The sequence below is a fragment of the Falco rusticolus genome, chromosome 8 (assembly GCF_015220075.1).
Source record: "Falco rusticolus isolate bFalRus1 chromosome 8, bFalRus1.pri, whole genome shotgun sequence".
Taxonomy (NCBI): domain Eukaryota; kingdom Metazoa; phylum Chordata; class Aves; order Falconiformes; family Falconidae; genus Falco; species Falco rusticolus.
The window spans coordinates 42,035,360-42,050,931 of record NC_051194.1 but is presented as its reverse complement, the minus strand read 5'-3'; positions in this window follow the sequence as shown (position 1 = coordinate 42,050,931).

Genomic DNA, 15,572 nt, shown 5'->3' with positions numbered 1-15,572 from the left:
ATCTTAGAGTTCAAGGTAAGTTAAAATTGTTTTAGGAAAGCTAGAGATCAGAGAGGGATCTGTTTGTAAATTCTCCAGGAGAAGACTTATCCTTCTTCTCCTTGCCTGGCTTTTTTCACCCTTCTAAATTCTTTCACCTTGGGCTCATTGATTGCTGGAGCTCAAGAAGTCGTAATTGAAAAGAGGGAGTCCTGTGTGGTTTTGCAGTTATCAGGAGGGCTGGTGAGAATTTTTCCTCCACAGGAAAAAGAGGCACAGAAAGTTTGGTCTTGTGTAGCATGTACTTAAATGTTAAATAAACAGTGAGCTTCTATTTGTTTCTTGCTTTTTAAATGAAAATATGAAGTCTAGGCTTTACGCATGTTTTCTGTTAGCTTTATTTAGTGCAAACTAGTCATCCTACCTTAGTTTTAGTCTGTATGTTTTAATGGCTGTCTTAAAGAAATAAAGGGCTGTGTTTGGCCAAAGCACCAGTTTAGATCCAGAGAGCTAGTTCTACTTTTTTATGAACAGCTTCAAATCCCAAGTCTTGTCTGAGCGCGTCTGTGAAGCCAGAGACTTTACAGAAATACCCATTGTTTCTTGGGCTGCTCTAGAACCAGCACAGGGTTTGGGAGCGGTGGGCTGCCTGCATCATGCCAGAGGTATGTGAAGTGCCATAGAGCAATTACTTGGGTTGCTTTTTGTTCCAGTAGTTGAGTCCGCTGAGGACTGAAATTGATTTTCCTTATGTTAGCATGTGAAGGCTCTGCCCCTTGACCTGCTGCCGGTGAGCGTGCAGGGCACAGAAAGGCTGCAGCTTTGCAGAAGCAAGCAGCACTACGCCTCTTATCACCAGCGCATTCTTCTTCCAAAATTGTTCTCTCCTCTGTGCTTTTCCTTTCTACCCTGTTTTGCTCTTTGCACTGATGCTGGGTTGTCCCATAAATATTTTGTATGCCTGAAACATTTTTTTTTCTTGCTGTAGCATAATATTTTTAAAACGTAGCAGAAGTGGTTGATCTGTATTCATGAACCAGATAATACTGTTGAGTGCAGTCAAGCACACTGCCAGCAATTGGTAGTATGGGCCATCTACTCTACACCATTATTTCTGTGTGGCTTAATCCCATATAAAACATCCTGCTCATATGTCAGTTTTACCAATAGTGATGCAATGATATGTAAAACTGAGGAAAGTGAACAGGGACTGCATTTATAAAAACAAGCTCATGTTGACCTATTCATACTCTTGGATAGAAAGACCACTACTCACGCTATAGGTATCTTCAAAAAGTGATGAAATACATATTTTGCTAGACGAGCCAGTTATTTTAGCCCCTTTTCTCAAAAATGCCAGGTGTGGGTAATTCCTTCCCGTCTCCTCGATTTTGGTGCTGTAGTTAACTCAGCCACTGCCTCTTCACTTATGTCCTGCTGCTGGCCAGGAGACTAAACCACGCAGAAATGACATCACTGCTGTGATTAGCCCAGTTCTCCAAAATCACGTTGGCTTTTGGGGGTCTTTGAATCTGAATTTGTTGTACTCTGTATGGGATTTTTTTATTTATTTTGAAATTCCATAAAGCATACAAATGCCTCCAGACTGGAATATTAAAACACCCTCATGGCTTTTTACCTATTAGGAAGGGAAGAGGGAGAATGTGTTAAATCAGGAAGAATAATCCATGTTTCGATGTCTGCTCTCAGTAGGTGGCACTCTTTCCTCTGAGTAGTGCCGAGTTAAAATCTCAGCAAGTCTGTTCCCAAGGTTCACATTTTATCTCAGAAGCAAGAGTGAGGTCCGACACATTGTGGTTGCTGAAGGCTCATAGCACTTTTTGCAAGAAATGTGGCATTGCTTTTCTGTGTCCTTGTAAATTTCTGTACTCTTGTAATTACAGTCAGTGTACCTGTGTTTCCTCTGTAGTTTCAGGGGGATTTATTGTTCATAATATTCACCACCACCGCCCACAAGAAAGAATTGATGTGACATATGTCCATTGGAATGACTGACGAGGTCTTCACCAGAGGTGGTTGTGTGTCATTAATTAGTAGTTATTTTCTAATCCTCTACAGATTGTAAAATATTTTTGGTCTTTTGATAGGCTTAGAGACACCCTACAAATATAAGATTTGACTTACTTAGCTGATCTTATTTTTTAACAGTGGGGTAATAAAAGAATAGTGTTTTCTCCTTTTGGAAATTTAAATGGACATGCCACTAAAAGACCAAAACAGTATGTCTATATGCATTAATAATAGTTTGATTTTTTTTTCTTTGCTGTCCAGCATAGAAGGTTGCCATTGCCATTCTTATTCAGAGCCGTTCACAGGGAAAAAAATTTCGTTGTAAACCAGATGCAAGAAAAGCAGATGAAAAATGGGAGGGGAGGGGGTAGAAAAAAAGAGAGCAAGAACATTTTGCCACCTCTTACTGCATCCTCAATAGAAATAAAGTGTGTTTCAATAAAGAGGGCATCACATGGACTTCATACACTATCTGTTGCGCAAGTGCAGTTCTAGGTTAGAGAGATGTGAGCTCCACCCACCCCTGTGTGTGACAGAAGGTGTAGATATTTGCAGAATTCAGAGCTCAGTGATGTCAAACACTTTGGGCTATACAGGAATATTTCAGTCTAAGAGGTCCACCTTTCAGATTGTGATGGTCATCAGAATAATCCTGGGAACTGAATTATTATTATTTTTATTAATTATTGTTAAAGATGAAACAACTTGGCTGGATTTGTTTTCTGCTCCCTCCCTTAACTTTCCCAATTGACTAAGCTACAATAGAAGAAAGTGGGTTGGGGAAGATAAGATTCTCCTGTGGTGAGGAGAAGGCACACAAGCAGTCAGAACACGGGTCATTACATTGGGTGGGAGAATCAGCAAAGCCTCAATGAAGCGAATCATCATTCTGAAAACAGAGACCAGCAACCATTGAGGACCTAGGTGATAGCTCTTTCCCTCCTTTGGGTGACTGCTCTATGGGGACTTCTGGAAAGAAAGCATCTAGGAATTTGTCAAAGCAGGAACCTTCAACATTTGAAAAAGCAATGGCAGTTTTGACTGCATTTTCTCTGCCTTGTGCTGTCTGTCTGTTTGCTTCACTCCCCTCCTTTTGTATACAACGCTTTCAGCTTGGGTCCTGTCCATACAGCAATATGACCTTTTTGCATTCTTTGTTGCACTCATCCTGCATTTCAAAGTATGTCTCCTTCTCTTTCCCCAAAGGATCTTATGCCATTTGTCATTCTCACCCTTTTCCCTGCTTGTTTGTTCCCCCTGTCACTATTCCCTGTCGTGTTGATGCAAATCACTGGTGCCCAGTCTCCTTGGTTCATTCCAGTGGTGTTCTCCAAGCCCTTTTCTCAAAAGTATTAATGTTACGCGCCTGCACTGAACATGTAAATTACGTATATTTTCCTTCAAGTAGCCTCTAAAAGGTTGGTATGAAATGTGATGTACTTGGAAGAGGTGGGGTTTTTTTTTTTCCCTTGCTTACAAGGAACTAACCATTGGTGAGCTCTGTGTTCTGCTCTGGCGACAGCTGTATATTTGAAGGGTCTTGTCTTTTCTGAAAATTTCCACCATGTAACTGGTTGGAGCCAAGAACACCTGAAAAAGTTGAAGCGTGGGTGAGACTGCTATCATTACCAGGACAGGTGTCTTAAACCACGTCATGCACCTCCCTTTTACTTGAAAGCCAACTAACTAAGAAACAAACTTGGTGCTACAGATACAAGTGTCTAGTGTCATGCTGGGAAGAGAAAGTAGGATGATTTAAGGGCCTTGATAGATGTCTGTGTCTTCTGAGTTGTTTTTTTCCATCATGTGTGGCTGATTTCCATTCTCTTTAACCTAGAATCTAAGGTACTTCTAAATTTAAAGGTGGCTTCTTATCTACTACAGTGTTTTCTGTTTACATACGTATGCAGTAAATCTGAAAATGGAAAAGGATTAGCTCGCACAGGCAGCACAGGTAGAACTAGGCTGTTGTGGTGCCCCTGTGTTCATACAATCATGATAAAAAAAGATATACAGAGTTCTAGCATTACTATAACTTTCCTTAGGAACAGGAGTTGCAGCTTTAGGGAAAGAGAGTATTGACCTTGTACCTGTGATAGGGGAAAGTGCAGCTCATCAAGATGTAAGTTTTGCCCTTCCCTCCTCTCTCTCTCTCATTTTGATTTTCTTTCAGTTCTTCACTCTTTAGGTGTTTTCTATCACATAGTTATAAATAGTGCAGTGTCTCTCTCTGGAGTCAGATTTTTATATATAGTATGTAATAAAGAACATGGAAAATCCTTCTTCACATTACAGTCAATAATTTCAGCAATACAAAAGATGTCCAAGAAATCATTATGTTTAATGTCTATATATTTTTTCCATATTTTCTATATTCATCATAGTCATATAAGCAAGAATGAAAAATCACTGTGTTCAGGAGCTTAGTTTTAGAGGTGGTCTACCCTACTGCAGGTAAGTGTACCCTTTACATTTGTAGGCAATTCATATTGGGTACAAACATGCATAATAATTATAGGTAACAAATATGGTGCGGCATGAAAAAGAGACATGCAGGATAAACTGCAACTTAGGGCAAAAAGACAATCATAAGGATTGTGCACCACTTCAGCCTTACCTTGGCCACGAGTAGTGGTTTTGCATGGAGTGAATTTTTTATATATCATTAGCATAAATATATAATATAGTTTAATATAAAAAAATAAAATCCTTGGACAATGTAAGATGACATAAGTCTGTTAATTGCCAGGTAATTATACCAATTCAGTACCAAACGAAAAAGAGAAAGAAACAAAAATGCCACTACCACAGTTCAAATAGGATCTTGAATTCTGTTAACTGTAATATTTTGGGTAGAATTCTGCACCTACTAAATTTAAAAATAGTGCTATTTTCTTTTCTTTTTTTTATTTATATGTCCTTACCACATCCAGTCTTATTTCAAATTGCTGATTCTTGAAGAAACGAAGGTATAAACCACATAATTGGTATTCTATTCCCTATAGAGTGTGGAACTGGCCTTTGGGGGCCAGATGAGACCATCCTTTCAAATGAAGCACCAAGCAAAATGTCCACAGATATTCTGCTGTTTCCTGTTATATAGAACAGTTACCTCTTTCCCTACTGCTGAAGCCCAGCTTATGAGTCTGCCCTCAGTAAATTAAAGGAAAAAACACTTTCTTCAGATGCCATTCCTCTGTATGCACTCATGTCTCCAAGGCTTAAGATCTAACAATCCTCTAACAACTTGGCCTGGAAAGATGAATAGCTTTTAAAACATTGTGTAGATTGTATTAATTGGGAAGGGAGTCATGGGTTTAGAATAACTGGAACGGTTTTTAAACAGCTTGATTACAAGGATTATCACATACGCATTGAATTAGACAAATCCAGGGAAATGAGAATAATTTCTGCTTTTCCTGGGCATGCATTTAAAGTAGAGAAATGTAGAACTAAAAGCAAATAGCACAACCTGTTTTAATCAAAGTAGTCTAGCAAGAAACAATCAATTAAAGAACAGTCTGATTCTCTCTGACATCAATGTATGAAAATCTGTTAGACGCCAGATTGTGTCTCAAGACACATATGATGAACTGAACAAAATGACCTGCTAATAGCTTTTACGGGTAATAAATGCATCATGTTATTGGTAATTCTGCAGATGGTAAATCAAGCTAATATCCAGGCTGAAACAAGCTACTTGTTAAATATACTTCAAAAATGTTCCTCCTTGTTATTCCATAATTGTATCACACAGAAAAATAAGATGATTGCTACTTATTTTTAAGCATTTTAAATCAAGATGTGTTTCAACAGACATACATTTTAATTTTCAAATTCTTTAGAGAGAACATTTTTTTAGCTGATTTGAGCTTTTGAAGCACAGCATTTGTATTTAGATTAGCAGCCCTATATAATCTGTTATATAGAAATGTTCTCAGCTTTACTCTTTAACATGTATTTTGAAAGAGATTTCACAATGTCTAATGTTAATCTGAAGCTGCTATTCAGGATGCAGGACTTTCTGTTGTACAAATGTAAGCCATTTCCAAATGTGGAATTTGTGATTTCTATATTCTGAGACATTGCAAAAGTTGAGTTAATCAATCCGTAGAAAACAAGACTTTAGATGTATACACATCAGATCTAAACTTGGAATATATGAAATGATTCAGTTTGTATACCTAAAAAAGACTAATTCTGTAAAGAATGGGATGAATTTATGCACCAATCCCCTATCTATCCAAGGCAGAAAAATTGTCAAAATGTTGGCTCAAAAATATTGATATAAGATGGATATCCCCCAAAATCTCACTCAAAAATGGCAAGTGAAAGAAAATAAGCAAACCCAGAAAACTTATTCCATCTCTTCATGCCAAGGATTTTACAGACTTGAGGAGTCCATACTTTTTATATTATTCTCTGTCAGTTTTTAATAATACAAGAGTAGATTAATTTTCCAGGTAGCAATTATTTACTGCAGAAAAGCATCTACTAGCAATAATAAATTATATTTTTGTGGCTATCCAACTCAGTATTTATCCACAACATATTTGAACAGATGTTCAATGCTCAATTATTATACTATCTGTTAAAAAGTGTTTTTGACAGGCTAATTCATCAGGAAACTAGAAAATGATTGGAAAACATTAATAAAACTTGAAGGCAACACCTTAACATGTTAGATACTGCAAAACCATTCAGGCAACTGAGAGTCACAGGTAGCAAAAAGCAAATGTGATGAGGGAATAAATCAGAAAGGTTTGTATTGGGGAATCTTTTGAACACACTGCTTTTCCCAGATTCTTGTGAAAGCATGGGGGCCTTGACCCTACCTCAGTGCTTTAGTTCTTCGTCTGCATAACATCTTTTGTTACTTGCCACTTACTATATTTGTTCTAGCTACATCTTCTTTCACTACCCCATACTTGAACTAATATGTGTTGTAATGGCTCTTCTAAACAATCTAGTATTGTCATCGAACCTGTAGAACTTGATACAACATAACGATAACAGCATCGAGGCTTTATCTAGATTTTAAAATTAATTTGCTCAGCACATTCATGATCTGTTGTGGTCATTCTCAGTGAATACTAAAATCAAGTTACTGGTGAAGAAGCTGAAGGAAAGAGATTGTTAAATCTGTTTGTGCTATTAAGATATTGAACATCAGTTTCCCAGGACGGGAGGAGGATTTTGGCTTGGAGGGAAGGAGAGACAGCAATAGGATGTTCTGGCAGCCCCACTATGCAAGTGTGGTTTCTGGCAAAAAAAGAAAATAAATGCTGGCCAGTAATGCAGGCCAAGTCCTGAATCACAAGGGCCATGCTCATACACCTTTGCTCACATTGACTGATGCATCATTCAAGTCCATTCAGAGGTGGCAGAACACTACTTCTAAAACATGCAGAAATATTCATAGCAGAAATGATTTTATGTTTGTCCCGTTGAGGAAAAGGCAAAATATCATTTGAATTTTCTGATTTTGGTTGAATTGTAAATATACATAACCACAAATAAAAGATTGACCAAGATATTAATCAAAATATCAGGTCTAAATTTTTAGGACCAGTGCTCTTTAATGTTTTTATAAATTATCTGGATGCAGGAGTTGAATGTATATTAAGTAGAGTTTGCCAATAATACTCAACTAGGAGGAGCTGTGGACTCCCTCGAGGCTCGAGACACCTTACAGAGATGGCTGGAGAGCTGGGCAGTCACCAACTGTATGAAATTTAACAAGACCAAGTGCAGGATTCTGCACATGGGATGAAGCTATCCTGTTTATACATACAAATTGGGGGATAAGAGGCTAGAGACCAGCCCTGTGGGAAGATATCCAGGAGTTTGGGTTGATGGTAAGTTGAATATGAGCAAACAGTGTGCTGTGGCAGCCCGAAGGGCCAACCATGTCCTGGGGTGCATCAAGCACAGCATAGCCAGTCGAGGGAGGTCATTATCCCACTCTGCACTGCACTGGGCAGCCCCACCCTGAGTACTGTGTGCAGTTTTGAGCACCTCAATATAGGAAGGACATCAAACTATTAAAGTGTGTCCAGAGGAGGGCAACTAAGATACTGAAAGGCCTCCAGGACAAGACTTACAAGGAGCAGCTGAGGGCACTTGTTTTTTTCAGCTTGGAGAAGAGAAGGTGAGTGACTTCATTGCAGTCTATAACTTCCTCAAGGGGGGCAGCGGAGAGGGACGTGCTGATGTCCTCTCTGATGACCGGTGGTAGTTGCAAGGAAATGGAATGAAGCTGCATCGGGGCAGTTCAGTTTGGACATTAGGAAAAGGTTCTTCACTGAGAGGGTGGTCAGTCACTTGGAACAGGCTGCCCAAGGAAGTGGTTCCAGTCCCAAGCCTCTCAGAGTTCAAGGAGCATCTGGGCAGCACTCTTAGTCATATAGTTTAGTTTTAGGTAGTTCTGCAGGAGCAGGGACTTGGACTTCATGATACAGGTCTGCTTCCAGCTTGAGGTATTCTCTAATTCTAAAACAGCTAATCATTTGAGGAAATTGGGACCTCCTTGAACAGAGGTTACTTTAAAAGTATGAATAATTCACTAACAGATATTGTCCCATGTCTATCTATAAGTACAACATGACCGTGAGACAATATGCTGTTTCTGTATATGTTTTCTTATGGCTTACTTTTAAAAGTCTTAGAATGCTTAGATGAAAATGTAACATATTTACTATATGTACAAGACAAGCCAGCAGATTCGTATTACTGTTGTATGTCCTAGCTAACTCATCCAGTTTGGCTACAGTGCTAAAGCCAACTATAGCTATTTTCTTGGTAAAAAACTGAGAAATTCCATGAGTGCCTCTGCCTTGATCCTTCCCCCTTCATCCACCATTTGCTTGTTTCAAATGGGCCAACAATTCTATTTTGTATTTCCATGGAAACTGTTTTGTATATTGAAATGAGCAATAACCTAATTCCAAATTATAATGGTGAAGTCAAGAGTTACTGGGATAGTGCTCCCCCTCAGTCATAAAATTTGTGTGAGAATTCCTAATTCAGTTTCACTTAGTACCAACTTGGAAAGTGGTTTGCCTGTCAGCAAAATACTCCTTGTTCATAGGCATATCATCATTATCCCTTTGATTTCTGACACAATGCTCACTGTAAGGTTGTTTTATTATGGTAAATACTGAAAAAAATCCAGAGCAGACAGTGTGGTGAAGACAGTGTTTTTCAGCAGAAGTCCCCTCTCCATTATTTTTATTCAGTATAATATAGTAGTTGCCAGAGGCACTGTACAAACACAAAAACTTACTTTTCCTGCCAGAAAGATCTTAAAAAGCTGAAGAGTATTAACAACTAGCATGGAAAGATCTATCTTTCTATTTGATCTGATAAAGGTAGAATAACCTCTGTGAGGCAGTTTCTATACTTATAGTGAGGTCTGTCAGTTCTCAGACTGGAGAATATATGTAGTGAGAAAGTGCACAAAACAAAAGGGGTAGCTGGGAGATGACTGGGATGTTGCCAATAGCAGGTTTCAGCTCTGACCACATATTTCACATTTCTCCATTAAGACTGTCATACTAAAGTTTTCTGGAAGCACCCATACCTTAAAAAACACCTTCTTCCAGTCATCCACCACTTTAGGAAGAGTAGGCAGCCCTAGCCGATTTTTTCCCCGGATCATCATCTCTCTTGTTTCTTCAAAAACAAGAAAAGAAAACATTTTGCTTTTTCTACTTTTAAAATAACTGAAAAATAAAAGTTCTGCAATAATAATTATCAAATAACTGGGTTTAGCTGTTTAAAGGCAAGAACCAATTTTCAGCACACCACAGTCGGTGTTGCAGCCCCTATGGTCATCCATATTCTGGGTACCATGGAAGTTAATAGCTTAGGGACAACTCAAATAACTGTAAAGCTTCTGTTTGCTCTCTGGATGATCAGAAGAGGGAAATCATGTGCCATATATCTTGAGAAATTATATTTTTTTATACTAAAATTTATTTAAAATTAAGTATATGATATCAGTTTAAATATTGCTCTAAATTCTAAACTATAATCTCTTGGTAGATATTTAGTGCAAATTGAAAAAGCTTAAATAGCTTAAAAACGGCTTTGAAGCATTATGCAGAAGCAGTTATCATTTATAAATGATGGGACAGTAATGGCTTCCTTCTACATTTAGCATTAGACTTTGAAGCTGAAATGGAAGTGTCTCACTCTAGAAATTTACAACATATATGTGCACCTACAAGTTTACTTACTTTAAGTATTTATTTTGAGATTCCTTATGGTTCTGTAATATTTTGAAATTAAAACCAGCAAATTTATTATGACAGAAAGTTTGTTTATCTAGAATGAAACCCTTTCTATTTTTGTTTTAGGTTTTATTTTATTGTTGATATACTGGCTAAATTACTGGCTTGTAACTTGCTCTCATTTCTGACACTGTAATCCACCTGGCTTTGGGGAAAAAACAACTTCAGCTCATGAATAAAATAGCCTTAAATTTAAGAGGAAGATATATCTTATAGGTAAACTATGCCGGTTGAAATCCTGTGGTGTAGGAGCTTAAGTACCCGACTCCCAAGCCTGTGTCAAGGATAGCAGAAACAGCTAAAAATAATGTACAGTTGCCTTACACCTGGAATAAGTCATGATTTTAAATGATTCCATTATGGAGGAGTTATACTATGGGCTATTTTGCTCCTGGCGAGTGTTGCATGGAATAGGTTGTGTTTAATAAAAATGTGGGCAGCAAACTAGATGGGTTTAAAGAAAAATAAAAATTGGTGAGTTTTTCTAGACGAACGTATGAAAGCTTGCCAGTGTCCTTTTGTGTGCAAAAGAAAGAGAAGAAAAGTGTTTAAAATGAACAAAAGTAACAAAATGAAATTGAAGGCATAAAATGAGGAACACTGGATCTAGCCTTGCTTTTTTTCAAATTCATTTTAGGGCCTGGTTCAGAAAAATGCTCAAGAACATGGCTAACTTTAAGCAGGCAAATAACTATTTCTCAGAAACTACATAAATCTTTTAAGGTTATATATATAAACATAAGCATTTTGCTGAATGGACACATACAGATCAGAAAAATCTATTGATGTCCAAGAGTGAATAGCATACCTAGAATCATCTTCTAGTAGTCAGGTGTTACCTGCTTAAATTTATCTTTGACACTCGATAAAACATCTTTGTAAAAAACATTTGAGGTGAGGTCAAAGGAAAGAAGGAATTGGTGGGAACAGGGATGGATATAGTTTGAAAGCCAAGGTCAGTGTTAAACTTCACTGACAAATTTGACCTTTTAAGTAGCGCAATTGGAGGGAAGATTAACCATTCCTTTTTCCCACCCTTGTCCAGCTGAAATGGCATCCCCCACAAGCACAGGCAAACAGAACAGCAGAAATCAGCAAGCAAGTTAATTTTAGGACAAATTCCTAGACAATCCCCAGGCTCCCACCAGTAAACACAATGTAAGGAGGGTTAGAACATGGCCCAAGGAAGAGGGTTTTTTTCCTCCTCTTATGCCTGAGGTTATTTTGCTAGGAAATGTATCTTTCAGTGTACTGTAATAGAAACTACTCGTACTCTGTATTTTGGCCTTCTGATAAGTATGAAGTGTTACCTTGTAGAACTGGTAGACTGATTCTGCCCAGCCCGCCCCACACACCCCCCTCCCCCCTCCGCCGGCCTTTCCCACCCCGCTTCCCCCCCAGTCACAATCTGCAGTGCCCATAGATACACAAACCCAACCTCCTACTCCCCAGGCTTAAAAAATGAAACAGTCTTTTCCAAACACTTTTGCTTTCTGTTGTTGCACACAGCTAATAAATGTCTGATGACAAAGCAAAAGAGAGAGATGAAATATTTTCCTTTCTAGTATGCTGATTCTATGCCTTTGATAGCATTTTTAAGAAAGTAGTTTTTTCCTTTCTATATAGCCTTTTTGATTTAACAACAACAAAAAATCATTTGGAAACAGACATCGTCAAGCTCCTTACAGTGGCTTTAGAAAACACTCACAGAAACGAAATCCCATCCCACACTGAAACCTCTCTTTTAAGCCAATGCTGAACGTTATTCTCTACCAATAACCCATATTCCCAAATAAACCCATTCCTGCCAGCTCTTGCTGCTTTATCATAAGTCTTGCAGTATTTAATTCTGTACTTGAAGCACCAGCTGCTGGACACAAGTGATAACAAGAGAGTCTCACCTTTCATTTAAAAATGTGCATGTTTCTAGCTTTCACAGCTGTGGAGAACAGCTTGAAAACATCATCCAAGAATAACGAAAAATTCAGAAAAAGAGAAAAAATATAATTTCATACAAATCTGCTAATTTTTTAGTATCAAAACAGGTGATATTGTAAAACTAAAATTGTAATGAATAAATAAAGACAAGTCATTTTAGAGCCTCTGTTTACCAGGAAGAAGAAAACACCCAAATAAAGGCATACAGGTTAGTGTGCAGACAACCAGCAGGGTCTAGATACTTTTTCAGCTTTATTACGGGTTATCCTTTATTGGCAGACAGCAGTCCCAGGATTATTAAAAATGTATACTGATAAGACATAAAATTACTGCCTGATTGCTAGCATTGATGCAAAACCACTTACACTATTCAAAATATGAATCTCCTTTCCCATCTAGCAATTAATGCTGTGTAGTAGAGGACACCGTGCAATTTTTACAATGGAAAACAGCTTTGCCAACATTGTGTAGTGGCCTACTGTTCTTAATTATACAACAAAGCATCCTGTTTCTCCCATGCTAAAAACAAAACAAGAGTATAACTGCTTAGGTAAGCTTAATTAGGCTCCAGTACTAATGCCAGCTTCCACCTCTGAATAATTTCAACCCTTTATGCTAATTCAAAAAACATGAAATTGTAGCAGTAAACCAGCCTCACATGTACCTTTCTAGTATGTGAGATGCATTTAAGAAAGTGCTCTCTAAACTCTGAAACAATCTTGGGCTGATTTTTTTTATTGTATTCAAAACCGAAGCAATTTCACCAAGAATAACTCACCTTCTTCCAAGGGGAAAAGAGGAGAATTATGATAACTCATATGTCTTTGGAAGAGCTTTACCTGCTGTGATAAGCCTATTTGAGTACATGGCTGCAAGAACAGTGACTTTTTGACATCAATTCCCATAAGGATATCTCTTCCAAAGATTTGGTTTTCTTTACAATTTAATTCAGTTGCCCTGTAGTGGAACTCCTGATGTCTGGATATTGCCTCTGCAGCTTTCTTTCTCATGGCCCAGGTTTTCTTCCTCACATGATCGTTGTCCAACCTGATACAGCACTGCTAATGATGATTGATGAATGATAATTCTGCTGGGAAAAGCAACAGAATGATATGAGATGACTAAAGCTTGTTGACATCTTTCAACTTTTAAAAAGTGAAAAGAAACTCAACAAGAACACTTCAGTAAAATTATCCTGAAAGATATTATGCCATGTTTTAACAAAGTACACAACTGCTAGACTCCATATGTATGAACAAGTCAGATATTCTCCAGCCTGTTTCAGAAAATGCTAAGTTCAGTTTCACTGGAAGGGGACCTCGGTGCATTGTCCCTTCTTTTCTAGGTAATTACCTTTTTTTCTCATAGTATATGTGAAAGATCTCTGGTATAGCACACGTTTCACATTTTAAGCTTTAATGTTCCATTAATCTCTAAAAGGCAGATTTATTTATGCTGAGAAATATATTCCAAAAATAGCACTGAAATCAGTGAATCAAAAATACAACCATCGTGCATATATTTTGTGTGTTATCTATCATGGGTTGAGGAACTACCGATATCTCAAGCTAAGCCAAGAGCCTATATGTTACATTTTCTGATGTTGAAGAATTTCCTATCTATGACTAGGTAGGATAAAATCAACTGAAATTGAAGTCAATGGGAATACCTCGTAGCATAATATATTACTTGACATGAGTAATGGTGGCAGAATACACCCTATGGGAATTGCAAAGCTAAAGATTGGCACATTAAGTTGAAATACTCCTGTTCCCCTCCCCTGTGGTATTTCCCGATCGAGACTTGTCAGTGTACTTACAGCCTGACCTTCTGTTATTCCTTCTATTGACTCCTGGGCATTGGGGTTTTTTGGTTGGTGTTTTGTGGGGATTTTTTTGGTGTTGGTTGGTTTGGTTTTATTGTTTGTTTGTTTGTTTGTTTTCTGTGTGTGTGTGTTTCTTTTTTTAATGGAAAATTCAGTTCATGCAATATCCTATCAGGTTATTCACCTTGAGTCTAAGTCACACATCAGTTTCCTTTGGAAAGGAGAAATCTCTGAAGAACTTCTGTAGCTTTGCCCTGCAGGAAAAAGGGAAATTTTAAACAAATTTCTTAGGAATTTCACAACCCTGATATGTTGCTAAGGGAGGCAGTCATACCCTGGTTATTCAATGGTATTTTAGAAGATGATAGATAGGGATTACAGGAATATCATAGGTTGTAGTACTCCTCTCAGATATCAGGAAGGAATAGAAATATCTTGCTATTGAACCACTGTTAAATGATCAAGCATTTAGCTGTGGGAAAAGATATCTTGATATTACATTAATACTCTGAAAATTACCTTCTGTTGGTAAATACTGAGAAATGATTTCGTTGGAAAAACAGGCCAATGCAAGCATCCCAGTTTCATTAACATAAAAAGTTTTCCACAAACAGTGGAAGGATTATTTGGAACTGTGAGCAAATTGCAAGCCCACTCCTGTGATGTTTCATTTCAAAGAAAGGTGCTACAGAAAGACTGAGCAACAATAAAATAAATGTTCTAAATTTAGGTGACAGAGAAATAGTTCCTAGTGCAGCATACCAAGAATTATGCAGGGAGGGAATCATAAAGCTGTGAGATAACAGAGAAAGGAAAAAACTTTCAATATTGTTTTAGACCAGGCTAAATCAGGCAGGAGAGCAAAAGTTATGTAAAGATTTAAACAGCATAATTCTTTCTTAGATCTCTATGAGTGGGTTTCTATCTCATATGTGCCACAGATTCTGTCAGTTTCTAGGAAGTTGGAAATGTCCTGTTTTAGCCAAAGATAGTATTCTGAAAAGTGATAGACATGTCACGCATTCCAGTTGTAAATTCAACACCTCCTTCTACAAAAAATGTTTCACATCTTTTCTCAAACATTTCTTATTTTCAATGGGATAAAATGTTAAGTATCTTTTTAATTTCAATGTCATATGAGGTTTGTTTGGTATTTTATTTTTATATATATATATATTGTTCTGGCAAGATAAATAATCCCCTATTGAGTTAGTGGAGGGAATTCAGTTTTTCTGCAGTCCTGTACTCTGTCTTCCCTTGTTCTGAATAAAATATATAAACGTGCTTCCATTGCCTGTGATGGTACTACTATTGATTGCATACGAATAAATAGCAAGACTTGGTCTTCACGTATTCTTTCTAAATTGCTTTCTAATGCTAACTTGCTAACTTTTTCTTTTGGTACCCTTTTTTTTTTTTTTTTTTTTCTCTCTCTCTCTCCATATATGTGTGTTATACCCTCACTTTGTTTTTTTCCCAAAGTAGACCTCAGTATAATTTAACTT